General features: G+C 48.8%; 1 long non-coding RNA gene across 1 annotated transcript; it reads right to left on the bottom strand.

Annotated features, from left to right (window-relative positions):
- Window positions 1–4,676: 4,676 nt before the first annotated feature.
- LOC128627702 (uncharacterized) lies at window positions 4,677–12,483 on the bottom strand. The gene is made up of 3 exons (XR_008391985.1): window positions 10,898–12,483; window positions 8,017–8,110; window positions 4,677–4,996 (listed from the first exon to the last, which is right to left on the bottom strand). It is a non-coding gene; the product is annotated as an uncharacterized LOC128627702 (long non-coding RNA).
- Window positions 12,484–13,179: the final 696 nt, after the last annotated feature.

Here is a 13,179-nt window from a genome sequence, read left to right as displayed (position 1 = left end):
TAGCAATAAAATCAACATGCCTCACTCTCCTAAAGCAGGAAGAGAAAACTCATTTCTGTCCCAGGGCCCAGATTTCAGCAAAGTCCTGGTTGGCCAAAAAGTCCATTTAGTTTTTTCCTTAAATAAAAGACACATTTTCCCTTTTCACCAATAACTTTATTGATTTGGATATTCCGAGTAAGTTAGCTATCTCCCACTATTGGCTTCCAGTGGGTGAAGGTGAGGGGTGCTCTTCCAAACATAAGACAGCCCCAGAGCAAACGTGTTGGCTATTGGCTAAATGTCAACAGTACTAACAACTTCACAAAACACTTTTGACATGTTCAATCAGTCACAGCACCTTCTCTACACACTGCACAAATCTGAAATCTTTTTTTGCATTTCAGTTGTTTTTACCTTTCTTGAAATAATAAAGCATAATATGCTGAAAATGTTGCATATTTTCTTTCATCTTCAATATTAAAAGGGCTGCACATAAATTCATCAATTTATGATGTTTTTAGTGCACGCTGATATGACAGCTGTCACAGTACAATCTAACAAAAATTGTTTCACATGAAGTTAAGGCAACTAAGCACTACTAGAGCCATCGTACAGAAAAACCTAAATGAACTTTTTGGCCAACCCGGTAAGAGAGTCACAGTCACTAAACCACCTCCGTGTGAGTGCCAGGGGCTCTTATCTCCAGGAGCCCTGTGAAGTGTGGGTGCACAGGTGTGGGTGCGTGGTAGGCAGTGGCTTCAACTTAACAGAGGTTACAGTGGAAGATGCAGAGGAGATCAGAGACAGATAACGAGGAAGAAGGGGGTCTCCAGGGGACTGCTGTGCAAGGACCAACCAAAAGCCACCCCCAACCTTCAGCCTGTAGGGTCACAGGAAAGATGGAGATTGAGGAAGGCCTGACTGAAATATGAAATCCCACATCCCAGCAGGACTGGATCTCAAAAACATAATATTGGGTGAAAAGAAATCACAGAAGAATGATTTGGTAGGTTCCATTCACATGCACTTTTAAAACTCGCACACGTGAATAGCATGTGGCATAGCAAGGCGAACTTAAATGGTAAGAAAGGAACACGGGAGCAGTGCACTGGGATTCAAGACAGCAGGTCCCTGAGCTGCCTCCGGGGGGCAGGGAAGGGGAGCTTTTAGAGAAGAGGGACCACAGGGAACTTCAAAGGAGCCAATAGCTTCTCTTTCTTAAATAGGTGGTGGGTACTCAGGTCTGGGCACATGTACCTAATACATATTTTGCATGTATAATATGAAATAATGAGTAGTCTGAGCAAAATAAACAAAACTTGTTCATCAAATTCTGAAACACTAGTAAAAGGTGTCACCTTCTGGAATTCGTGGTAGATGTATCTTGCATGAACAAAAGGAAGTCCCATTTATCAAGGGGAATATGAATGTTCAGTACTTGTTACTGACTGAACTTGCCCCACAACAGCAATGGCCGGTGAAGTCTTAGGGACCCAGCTGACAGAGGAAGTAAGTGTCCCCTGCCCAGGGCTGCAGGGCATGGGCTGAGAGCCATGTAGTAGCAATGGCAGTGTGCCATGAAAGGGTCAGCAAATCCAAAAGGGACAAAATGGGACTGGGAGCGAAACAGAGGGAGGCGGTACCTGAAGGAGCCAGCCTGCAGGAATTCTCTCAGATGGATCTGGGCCCTGTCTGGGACCAAGCAGGGCCTTGTCTGTGACAAGGTGCTAGGAATGACCAGCAGCCGGACCTGAAGTAGATGTCACCTCTAGAGGTAACACCAGCAGGCAGAGACCCAAATGGCCAAGAGCGGCCCTGAGCAGCAGAACCTGAGACTGGCCCCATTAGCCGCACATCCTCCGAGATATAAGGAGCCTTGGAAGGAAACTGTCCACCTCTGGTTCAGTGTAGAAATCCCTTCTGCATCCTGTCACTCAGGTCCCCAACCTTTGTGTGAGTATTCCAGTGGCTCAGCACCTCTGAAGGGGTCCTGTGCTATTATAAAAAGACAGTTTTTTTTTTGTTCTGAGCTATGGCATACTTCCCTGATGCTGTTACCTCTTGCCCTCAGGCGTCCCTCTTTTACCCACCAGGTTAGCAGGACTGTGGGTGTACACCAGTGAGCAGGACAAGGTCCACCAGGGGGACAACGTGGTGAACTCAGAGTCATGCCAACCTGGCTGCCCCTCAGAGGAGGACTTGCTCCAGTCAGCAAGCAGGCTCTCGTTTCTTTGGGGTTGGCCAAGGGCTGCCTCACCAAGACCATGACCAAATGCAAAGACAGATCACAGGAAGGGTGGCAAACACTGACCACTGCTGCCTACCCACCAAGAACCCTACTCTGCCCAGTCCTGCTTCTGTTTCCGCTCCCTGACCTTCACAGGTGTTTATTCCTAGTAAATGACCTGCTCGCCAAACTCCAGCTCAGGCCCCATTTCCAGAGAGCCCCATCTGCCACAGAAGGGGGGGTCTTTACAACAGAGTAAATCAAAGAGGAGGTAGTTTTAGACCCACAAGCAAGGAAAACGAAAATGCTGTTGAAAACCTTATTCACTGCAGGCTTTGCTAAATAAAAGTCTGGCGTTCCCCTAAGAATTTCCCTCAAAACAAAGAGGAAGAATTTGTAAGAAACTCCTCTGCAACCCACCAGCCTGAGCATGTTTCTTCAGAGTGGGCGAGACTGCAAACATGCTCAGCTCCCCGCCCCTGGCAGGGCTGGAAGAGCTCCCCATGGCCCTGTCCATCACCCCTCTTCCATTTGTTGGTGCTGGAATAGGATTTGTTAGCACAAGCCAGCAAAACAACCTGGCAGTTTCCACTCACTTGGAAAGCGTTTCTTTTCGAGTTTGGCTTCTTTCCTACTCCCAGAATTCTCAAAAGCAGCCACTTTCCAGTTCTCCCTCCTCTGACCCATAGTGCTGACCACCCTGAGCCCATTTGTGTGATGAGTTGTGCGTTTTGTGCATTGCTGTAAGACAGTCCTGTGGTGGAGGGCCACTCTGGTGATTTATCCCTTGCAGCATTGTTTTCTATTAATAACAAAACAACAGCCAGCCATTCCTGCGGGCTCCTCCAGCACACTTTAAACAAATAAATCTAAGATTTGGTTTGAAGATTTATTTTTAGAGAGATGGTAAGGGAGGGAGGAAGAGCCGGAGAGAAACATCGAGGTATGAGATACATTGACCACGCCCCCAACTGGGGACCTGGCCCGCAACCCAGACAAGTGCCCTGACCTGGAACTGAACCGTGAGCTTCAGTTTGCAGGCAGGCGCTCAATCCACTGAGCCACACCAGCCAGGGCAGATGTATATGTGTGTGTGTGTGTGTGTGTGTGTGTGTGTGTGTGTGTGTGTGTAAGACTGTTCCAGGCCTCCTGTTAGAACCTTCTCCTTGGAAGGCTGCTGGGTTACAAGAAGTGATTAATCCTCTTTAAAATTACTTTTATTATCATCTCTCTCTTTTTGTCCTAAAAAAGAAATTCATTGTACTAGTTTTCTATTGCTGCTGTAACAAATTACCACAAACTTAGTGGTTTAAAAGAACACAAATGTGGTATTTTATAGTTCTGGAGGTCAGAAGACCAACATGGGGCTCACTGGGCTGGAACGGAATGGCAGGCTTCCGCTCCTTTCCTGAGGGCTCCAGGGCACAGCCCATCTCCTTGCCTTTTCCAGCTTCCAGGGGTCACTGGCACTTCTGGGCTCACAGGCCCTTCTTCCTTCTTCAAAACCAGCCGAGGCTGGAGGATCTCACAGGGCACCCCCCTCTCCCGCCTCCCCCTCCACATGTAAAGACCCCCATGACTGCATTGGGCCCACCTGGGTTATCCAGGCTACTCTCCCCTCCTCCAGGTCAGCTGATTGGGAGCATCAGTTCCACCTGTAGACCTGATTCCCCCTTTGCCAGGTAATTGAACATATTCATGGACTCTAAGGTCTAGGACTTCGGGAAGTCATTGCTCTGCTTACAATATCTATGTCCACTGCAGGAAGTTTAGAAATGCAGAAAAGGCATAAATGAGAACATGTCAGCCATTTCCAGTCCCAGCTCCCAGAGAGGACCACCAACAGTTTAGTGTATATTCATCCAGTCCTTTGTTCAGTGCACTTCTTTTTCTTTGTCAGCTAGGTTCAAATAACAATCCTATATATGGTGGCTAGTAATTTTTAAATAATATGCATATATTTCCATGCTGTTAAATATTGTACTGCCTTTCATTTCTTTAATGGCTATCTAGCATTCCACTATGTGGAGGTACTACAGTGTATTTAACTAAATTAGTCAGTCCTCTACAGCAGGACACATCATCGATCTCCAACTTTTCCTCATACCTGGTAGCCCCGTAGTCAACACCCCTGGAGCTACACCTCTGTACACATTCCCTAATGGTACCCCAACGACTGGGTCACCACGTCATCTATCCTCCAAAGCAGCACATTTCTGAGGATGAAAAAGCGTAACCTTAAAAATTAACAGCAACTAATAATGACCAATGAGCCAGGACGGACCTGGGCATGACTCAAGTTGCCAACTGACCTCCTGAAATGCGATGATTGACACTCTCACGGGCAGCACCCAAGTGTTCTGGCCCCGAGCCGTTGCCGACACTGTCAGTCCTCACCGCCCACCCCGCCCCCAACCCTGCTCCCAGCCCCCACCCTCCTCAAGCTGAAAGCCACACGGAGGCCAGTGCCATTCTCAGTCTCAGTGGGGACGTGGCAGTGGAAGGCCTGCTCCTCATGGCAGGGAGGGGACAGCGAAGTCATTCTTTGCCCCGGTAGCCAGTTTTATTCAGGAGAGTCTATTGTGGCTTCTGATCACGGTAGATGCTGGATTAGCTTCCAGGCAGCTGTGACCAACCTGCCCTCTCTATGCACAGGCCTGGCACTGGTCCAGCAGGGGAGGAACCCCCCCAGTGGGCCTTTCCCAGGCCCAGGCAGGTGCGTGTCCCCAGGGGCTCTGTAACAACACGGGATCACCTAGGCAAAGCTACCGGAAGGAGACACTGGCCCTGAAAGAGAGTGAGAAGTCAAGGGCAAGGGCTCAGAGCTGACTCGACCCAAGTTCCCTAACGTGAGGACTGCTCCAATCAACAGGTTAGACTTTCTCCTCACAGGGCTTCCTCTGAAATCAAAGGGCAAAAACACACGGAAGAAAGCAGCTGCTGACACCATCAAAACGAAAAGACCGAATTCGTTGGGAAAATCCTAACATTCCGATGGGGATTTGTTTGCTGGTTTTGTTTTATATTTTGGTAGAGGTCATTTGCCTCTGGCCACCAAGCTGCGTGGGGAACCGCCTGCCACAACACCCATGCAAGCTGCCGTGGGCCATGTGAGTGCAAAATCTAAAAAAAGGCTAATCAAACCTTCAGACTTCTTGCCACAGGCCTTTCTGACCTACTCAATCAACTCACCTGATGAAACCAGTTACTCGGTCCACCCAGAGGCCATTCAGGAAACATTTGGCAGATTCTTGCGGACTCACGCTGGAAAAGCAAACCCACAAGGGCCCTGGGAGAGCAGTCTAGTTGGAGCAGTTTTACTTATACACAGCCGGCACACTGCCCATAGAGAATATAAGCTTTCAGAAATAAAGAAATAAGCTTAGCACCTGCCCCTGCTCCCAAATAATGTTCCAGGTGATATTTTGGAAACACACCTGCAAGTTAGGCTGTATGTTAACCTGGAAAATGAGCAAAACACACCTGTGAACTTTGCTCTGTTCATTCAGTGAGCAAAGGGCAGAGCTGTCTAGCCTGGCACACGAACTGGCTAATGACCAGATCTCCAAAACTTGGGCATTCCCTCTAAAAGAATTGCTCTTTTTAAAAAAAAAATTTCCACTCTGATGTCCATAGAGACAATCAGTGGGGGTCCTGGGCTGTTGGATATGAGCAGAGGCAGAATTATGGGGTCACCTTTGGCCACAGAAAGGAACCTGGCAGTTTGGGGAAAGAAAACACTAGCCCACAGTGTGGGAATTCTCACACCAAAAGTCAGCTTTTGTGTTCAGAAGGATGGGACCCGGAAGTTCCTGAGTCCAGACCTAGAGCACGGCCTCCCCGTAAGCTCAGTGGGCCCTTGGCAGGTGGATTTCTATAAAGATATCTTTGGATGCTAAAGACAGGGGTCACTAGAGAAGGGATAAATGTCGGGTCTGTTCATAGACCCTGGGCCCCCAGATTACCTCATGTGTCATCTCTTATAACTGCTTATCCTGGAGCCACAGCCCCAAGAAAATCCACACGAAGGGACAGGGACAGCCTCCACTTGGCCTTCTCCCTCACTGCATTCAGGTCACCGCACAAATGTTACCTGCTTATGAAAGTGGGCCAGCTCAGTTACCCTGCCTGAAATAGCCCCCCGATTCCCCGCCTCGATTTACCTTTGTTGCACATATTACCCCTTGCCATTATATTAGGCCTGTATGAACTTAACAACGGTCTCTCCAGTTAAAATGTGAGGTGCAAGAATGGAGATGCTTTTATTTCCAGCCAGGTCCCCAGGTCTTAGGACATGCCTGGCCCATAAAAACAGTGCAATAAATATTTGTTGAAGAGTGAATAAATCTTAAAGTTAGGGTTGAGTCATACACCAGTTAGCAGGTATTTTACTAGGCAAATATGGACTCACCTGAGAGATTGTGAAAGAAGTGCAGAGTTTGTAGTGGTTCTGAAGACAGATTGACGAGGGGTGGGGATGCCAAGAGCCAGGTGGCTTGTGCCCTGCAGTAGCAGACACCATGGGTGGGCATAGCCCAGGGGCTTGTTCCTCCCATGCCCCCTTTCTGACTCTGTATAAACCCTGGGAGCTCTCATCAAACCCTGGCAGATTGTGGCCTGGTAGAACTGAAAAACTCTGGAGGAATCATCTGGCTGATGAGTAAATAGGCCCAGATAGGCTTGGTTCAGAAGCCGAGATATCTTTATAGAAATCCATCTGCCAAGGGCCCACGGAGCTTAGGGGGAGGCCGTGCTCTAGGTCTGGACTCAGGAACTTCCGGCTCCCATTCTTCTGAACACAACCAATAGGCTTGGTTCAGTGGCCAAGCTGGGGCTGGAACCCAGGTCTCTCTGATTCCCAGTCTAGTGTTCTTTCCAAAATACAACACTGCCCCAGCAATTACTGAGGCCTTCTAATATTTGGAAGGAATCATTTGGGGGAAATCGCTCCTTTAAATCTTTAACCAGGGGCCACTCTGAAGACATAAAGCAGGCTCTAAACTCTGTTTCTTCTGAGTTTTAATTCTGCTCCACCAAATGACAGCTCTGCTCTTTCGACACCAGCACTGCTCAGCAGAACTTTCTGCAGCAACACCAGTCCTCTATTTCCGTGCGGTCCCATGTGGTAGTGACTAGTCACAAGGGGCTTGAAATGTGGCTAGTGTGACTGCGAAGTGAATTTTAAATTTTACTTCATTTTAATTAATTTACACTTAAATATAAATACTGAGGTGCCTGGTGAGTATCGTTTTTGGACAGTGCCATTCTGGAACCTTGTATATATAAACATTACTCTGCAATACAGGACAGAAGTGGAAGAGAAGGGGAGGGGAGAGACACACGCAGGTGCTGGTTGTATTTCTTCCTCACAGCCACAAGATGGCACCATTGATCAGAGTCTTTACTCTGAAAAGCCGGGCAGATTGGCTTGGGTTCGTCTGCTCCCCATTCCCCCCTCCTTTCCTTCCTTCCTCCCTTCTTCTTTCCATACCTGTCTTTCTATTTTTATTTCCCCCTCTCCCCCTTCTCTGTCTCTTCCTATACCTCCTCCTTGTTCCTCCCCTCTCTTCCTCTTTCAAAACTAACTTTCAGGGGAACTTGAACCATATGATATAGCAGAGACTGTTTTGTGAAGCTCAGAGGGATAAAGATCCCTGAGACTGATATTTGGTTACAAGAAGAACAGTGGTTGGCCCACTGGGCATGACTAGAAAGGCTGGGTCCACCTGGTTTTTCTTCTCTCTGGGCCCTGCCCTACACCTGGCCCTCGGCTTGGGTGGCTGGCAGGGATAATCTTGTTCACTCACCTTCACCCTTACCAAGTCCTCCCCATCCCTGCCAAACACAGTTCTTGGAAGCTCCAACCCTCAGATCCGGTCCTAGAGGTCATCAGAAAAATCTCTAGAGAAATAAAAACACATAAAGAATGTTTCCTGGTGAGGGTTCTGAGGTCTCCTTTGCATTTTGGCCTAAGAAAAAGTGACTTGGGGATGGTGAGCACAGCTTGCAGCATTTTCCTAATATTTTTGTAGTTTGGGAATAAATCTCCAGGGACGGGGCAGGGCTGCAGGCTACTTCCAGTACAGCAGGATCGGTGCTATGATAACAAGCACACAAAGGGAACTTCAAAGCTCTTCCGGAATCTGAATAGGCAGGGCCCTGCGGAAGGGTCATTGGATGTTAACTTTGCACCAAAAGCCCTCTTAAGAGCTTTCAGATGTCCCTGCAGCTCTGAAAAGACGTAGGACCCAGCCCCTCTCAATGGAAACAGGATTCGACAGGGCCCTGAAGGCAAAGACAGGGTGAACAGAGCCCAGAAGTTGGAGGTCTAGCTCTAATTGTTCTCTGGCTTAAGAACTGAGGCTGATTTCATCTCTGCACAGTGAATCTGATCACTGCAGGGACTCACCCCAGATTCCGTCCCGCCTCCTCCCAAAGCTGGTCAAATCCTGACACATCTACTTTAGAGCAGGGCTTGGTGAGAATTACTAGCATCATTCATTTCTGAGGCCCAAGTGACTCCTTTATCTCTGATAGGCACAGGGATCAAAGGAGGGTATTTATGTCTTAGAAACAAACCTCCCATTCTTTCCCCTGCTATAATAAATAAGAAAAAGCTCCTAAGCCTCCTTTGCCCTCCAATCTCTTCCCTGGCCAGTCCTCTCTGTCTTAACTGTCCCTGAACTAAAACAAACCCTTCTCTCTACTATTCCTCTCCCTTTCTAAAGAACCAGGTCGGGTCAAGCCACCGTCTGCCCAGCTCCAGAGAATCGTGGCTGCAACCATGCTGTGGAGCAAGTGTTGCTGATCCCTCCGTCCCAGGGGAGGGTGGAGGTCCCTGACCTCAGGCAGCTCTCCCTGGGAACCTCAGTCTTTACGTTGCCCAGGTGTGTATATCAGCCCTGGAGTCAGACCACCTGGGCAAACCAGAAACCTGGCCCTGTCGCTTATCAGTTGTGGGAGCCTGGGTGAGTTGTTTAACATTTATGATCCTTAGTTTCCCACTCACTAAACAGGGATCATAATAGGACCCAAGGCAAGCTTATGAGAAGTGAATAAGATAAAATATGTAAAATGCTTATTAAAGAGCCTAATACAAAGTAAAGTCAGGTACATTTGTCAGTATCTCAACACCCTTATTTTATTTCCAAGAACATGTAGCTGGAGTGCAGATGGAGTCATTCCTGCTCTTCGTGGCCTCTAAGAGATGACAAAGTGAGGGCCCCACCGGGACCGGGGGCCACCACTGGGACCGGGATCCGGTCGTGTGGGCAAAGGGGGGCCTCAGCCTCACAGAAGCTGTGAGAGGCACCCAGGTCGCTTTCTCAGCCTCGGCACTATTGGCATTTTGGGCGAGGTCGATTTTTTGTGAGGGGTCATCCTGTGAATTTCAGTATCTCTGACCTCACTAAGTGCCAGTAGCAGCCTTCTAGTCGTGACAATAAAAATAGAATAAAAATTAAACAACACGTGTCACTAGACATTGCCGCATGATCCCTGGGGGGCAAAACCGCCCTTGCCAGAGAGCCACCTGCATGGGCAGATGGGGAGTGTGGGGGCGCCCCCAGGGGGAAGCCGAGCTGAAGAGGCAGGAACGAGAATCATCAGACAGAGGACTCTCCCTCCCCAGGCAGGGCTCCGGCTGACCCTCAAGGATGAGTACACGGGTTGACCTTGGAACATTCCCCTGACTTTCTGTCCCCACCCCCTATCCCCAAGTCCCTGGTTTCCCCCCGTAAGCCTGTGGCGTAGCTTCCTCAGGGGGCCCCTGCTTTGATATGAGCCTCCATGGTTCCTGTCACCAAACCAAAATACATGACCCTGTCCAGCCCCAGGGGCTCCAGCCCAGACACATAGCCCCGGTGGCAGAAAACTGTCACTGAACAAACTTTGGGTCAATTCTCATCTCAGGGCAGAGCACAGAGCCGGGCTGCCTGGGTGAAAATGGGTCCCTGCTTCACTACACTGTGTGTAGTGAGTGAGTGGTCCCTCACTCACTGTGTGAGCTTGTACAAATTGCTTGACCTCTCTGTGCCTGTATATCTTTACTGTAAAATGAATACAACCATAGCATTTACTTCAGAGGCTTATTGTGAGGTTTAAATGACTTACTATTTATAAAGTGCTTAGAACAGAGCCTGGCACATAGCAAGCACTGGGTATTGTTAATAAGCTGAAATCCAACCGGAAGCTGCTACAGACCAGGATATGCCACATTCTGTAAATCGGCAGTTGCCCCAGCTATTGTTAGCGGCCATCTGGCCCCACACAGTTCAGCAACCTTGGATCTTGAGTACAGCAAAGAAAGAATTCATAGCCAAGAAATCTAGTACAAGAGGAAGTTTATTTAGCAAGCAAAGCAAAAGTTCACTTGAAAGAAAGAACTGAGTGAACTGCTCAGAGAGCTACCTTAACCTTTTAGAAAGAAAGTTGCAGAGGCAGAAGTGAGCCATCTGGGCTGCGTGGACTCAGGAATCAAATTACAGAGACAAAAGAAGGGCCCTTGGAGCTTAGGAGAGAGAAAGCAAAGACAGAGGCCTGAAGAAGGAAGGTGGGGACCTGCTCTACAGAGAGACAGAGAAAGAGAGAGAGAGAGAACTGTGTCCTTTGTCTCAAGAGTTTTTATCTGTTTTCTAAAGGCAGGAGTTTTAGGGAGGTCTTGGGGGAGGATCTCAGTAAAATATTTACCAGCTTTCCAGGTGTGTCCTTTAATATGCTGATTCATCAAAATGAACATCTATGGTCAGGGTTGTGTTCTCCACTGATTGGTCGGCACAAGGGAGGTCATTGGTCATTGCATCTGGTCCTGATGTCAGCCACGGTGTTGCTTTGTTTGGTTTTGCTGCTTTTCTGGGTCTAGAGCTTAAACACAACTGAGGCCTAGATGTTATCTCTAGTTTGACCAAAATTCTGTCTCTGATTATTTGACACTAAAATCACATTGTCCTGAAGGCTTAATGCTTAAGGGAGTGATCCTACAAAGGAGAAGGAGGCTGGTGAGTCAGAGCACTGGATGGGGCCAGTCCGAATCATCCATCTGTCTCAGTTTCCTCATTCAACCTGCCAAGGAATTTCTGAGCATCTTACTCTTTTGCCTCACTGTGACCTAAGGTCCTGCAGTTGTATTTCTGTGGGTGCCTGGGGTGATGGGACTGTGAATCCCTGAGGCGTCTCTGCTACAGAGGGAGTTGTTCAGACAGAAACTCAGTGCCAAGGGCTCTAGAACTTCCCACTTCACAGCCCCTGGGATTCCTTTGATGTGAGAGGGTTGGGAGGAGAAACTTTTTTCTTCCAATTTGGGTTTGAGGGGTGGCAGAGGGGCATGTGAACTAACTGACAGTAGACAAATTAACAAGAGAAAATATGAGGTCTGTACCCATACTCAGTGTGGGCACAAGGAGTAATGAGTAAGTCACTGAATAGCCAGAGGTGAAGGTCTATATACCAACTTAACAAAACCAGGAGTCAGGCTTTTGTTCGCATTAGGATGGAAGGTTCTGATGAGGCTCCCATCAGAAGTTGTTTACACAATTAAATAGCGATAGATAACCTACGCGAGCACTTAGCAACTCCATGTTTGGGAGTTTTTTTCAGGAGCCATCCTGGCTGTGGCACTGCTTCCTCTGACAGGCAGAAGTAGCAGGTGTCCCCAAAAGTCACAGCCCTCACCCCCATTGCTTTCCTCACTCCTTCACCCTCCCCAGGTACTTTCCTTGAAGAGACTGATAACCCAACAGCAGACAAGAAAGAAATCTCATCTGAACATCCCTTTTCTGACTTCGTGGAGCTTTAGGAATAGCAGCTGCCACAGCCCCACCCCCACTGCTCAGGAGGTCTGCAGCCTGGAATGCACTGACCTTGGGCCCCAGGATATTGATGCTCCTAAAACTTCATGGCCTTAAAAACAAACATTTATCATCCCTGAGACTGTTTAAGAGTCAGGGGTTTGGAAGCTACTAAGCTGGTGGTTCTGGCTCAGGATTTCTCATGACACTGTGGCCATGCTGCTGACCCACGCTGCTGTCATCCGAAAGCTTGACTGGAGCTGGAAGGTGTGTCCCAGGTGGCTCCTCATGTGGCAGCTGGCAAGAGGCCTTAGTCCCTCACTACATGGACCTCCGGTAGGTCTGCTTGAGTGTCCTTACCATGTAGCAGCTGGTGGCTTCTTCCAGAATGAGCAGTCCAAGACAGAACCTGAGGCAGAAGTCTCATGTCTCTGCTCAGCTGGCCTCAAAGGCACAGGCCACCTCTTCTGATGTGTGCTGTTGGTCATGTCGACCTGTCCTGCTTCAGTGAGAGAGGAGACGGCACAGGGCATGAACGCCAGGAGGTGGGGACTACTGGGCACCATCTGAGAGCCACCATCTGTGGCTACCACAGACTTGAAGATCTCTCTCCCAGATGTTCACCTGGGCACTGGCCCAGACGTCAGCCCAGCTCAGGCACTCCCGGGCAAAGGCGTCGCAGACGAAGGCCTAATGCCCTGGGGTGGGACTTGGGGCTGCTACCCACTGCCTCAGTCTGCCTCCTCGCTGAGCAGCCCATCCACTCAGAACTGGGTGAGTCGAGCGCATCCACCACATAGTGAAGGCTAATGGCAAGGCACTGGGTGGGAGAAGCACTGGGCTAGTGGGCCCCTCTCTGAGTCAAGACTGAAAAAATGGAACCTTCACACTAAAATAAAATGAAACAAAGCAAAATAAAATAAAATAAAAACAGTAGGGAAACGTGACTGTAAAAGGCTGGCCCAAGATCTGAGAGGAGGGGAACATGATGGGGCCGGAACAGTCCTGCAGTTTCAGAGAGCGGGTAGCACATCCATTAAGTCCAAGCACTGCAGCTCTTCCTGGGCCCGATCTGGTGAGCTGTCCACTGCTTCCTGCTGTTTCGTGCCCCCCAGCCATTGCGTGTGCCCTTCCCTCCAGCAGGAATACCTTTCCCCTTCTCGTTAACTCCATTTATCCTTTCAG

The sequence above is a fragment of the Artibeus jamaicensis genome, unplaced genomic scaffold, assembly GCF_021234435.1.
Source record: "Artibeus jamaicensis isolate MK-2021 breed Jamaican fruit bat unplaced genomic scaffold, CSHL_Jam_final contig_465, whole genome shotgun sequence".
Lineage (NCBI taxonomy): Eukaryota > Metazoa > Chordata > Mammalia > Chiroptera > Phyllostomidae > Artibeus > Artibeus jamaicensis.
The sequence above is the reverse complement of the archived record's forward strand: the minus strand, read 5'-3'. Positions and strand labels throughout refer to the sequence as shown.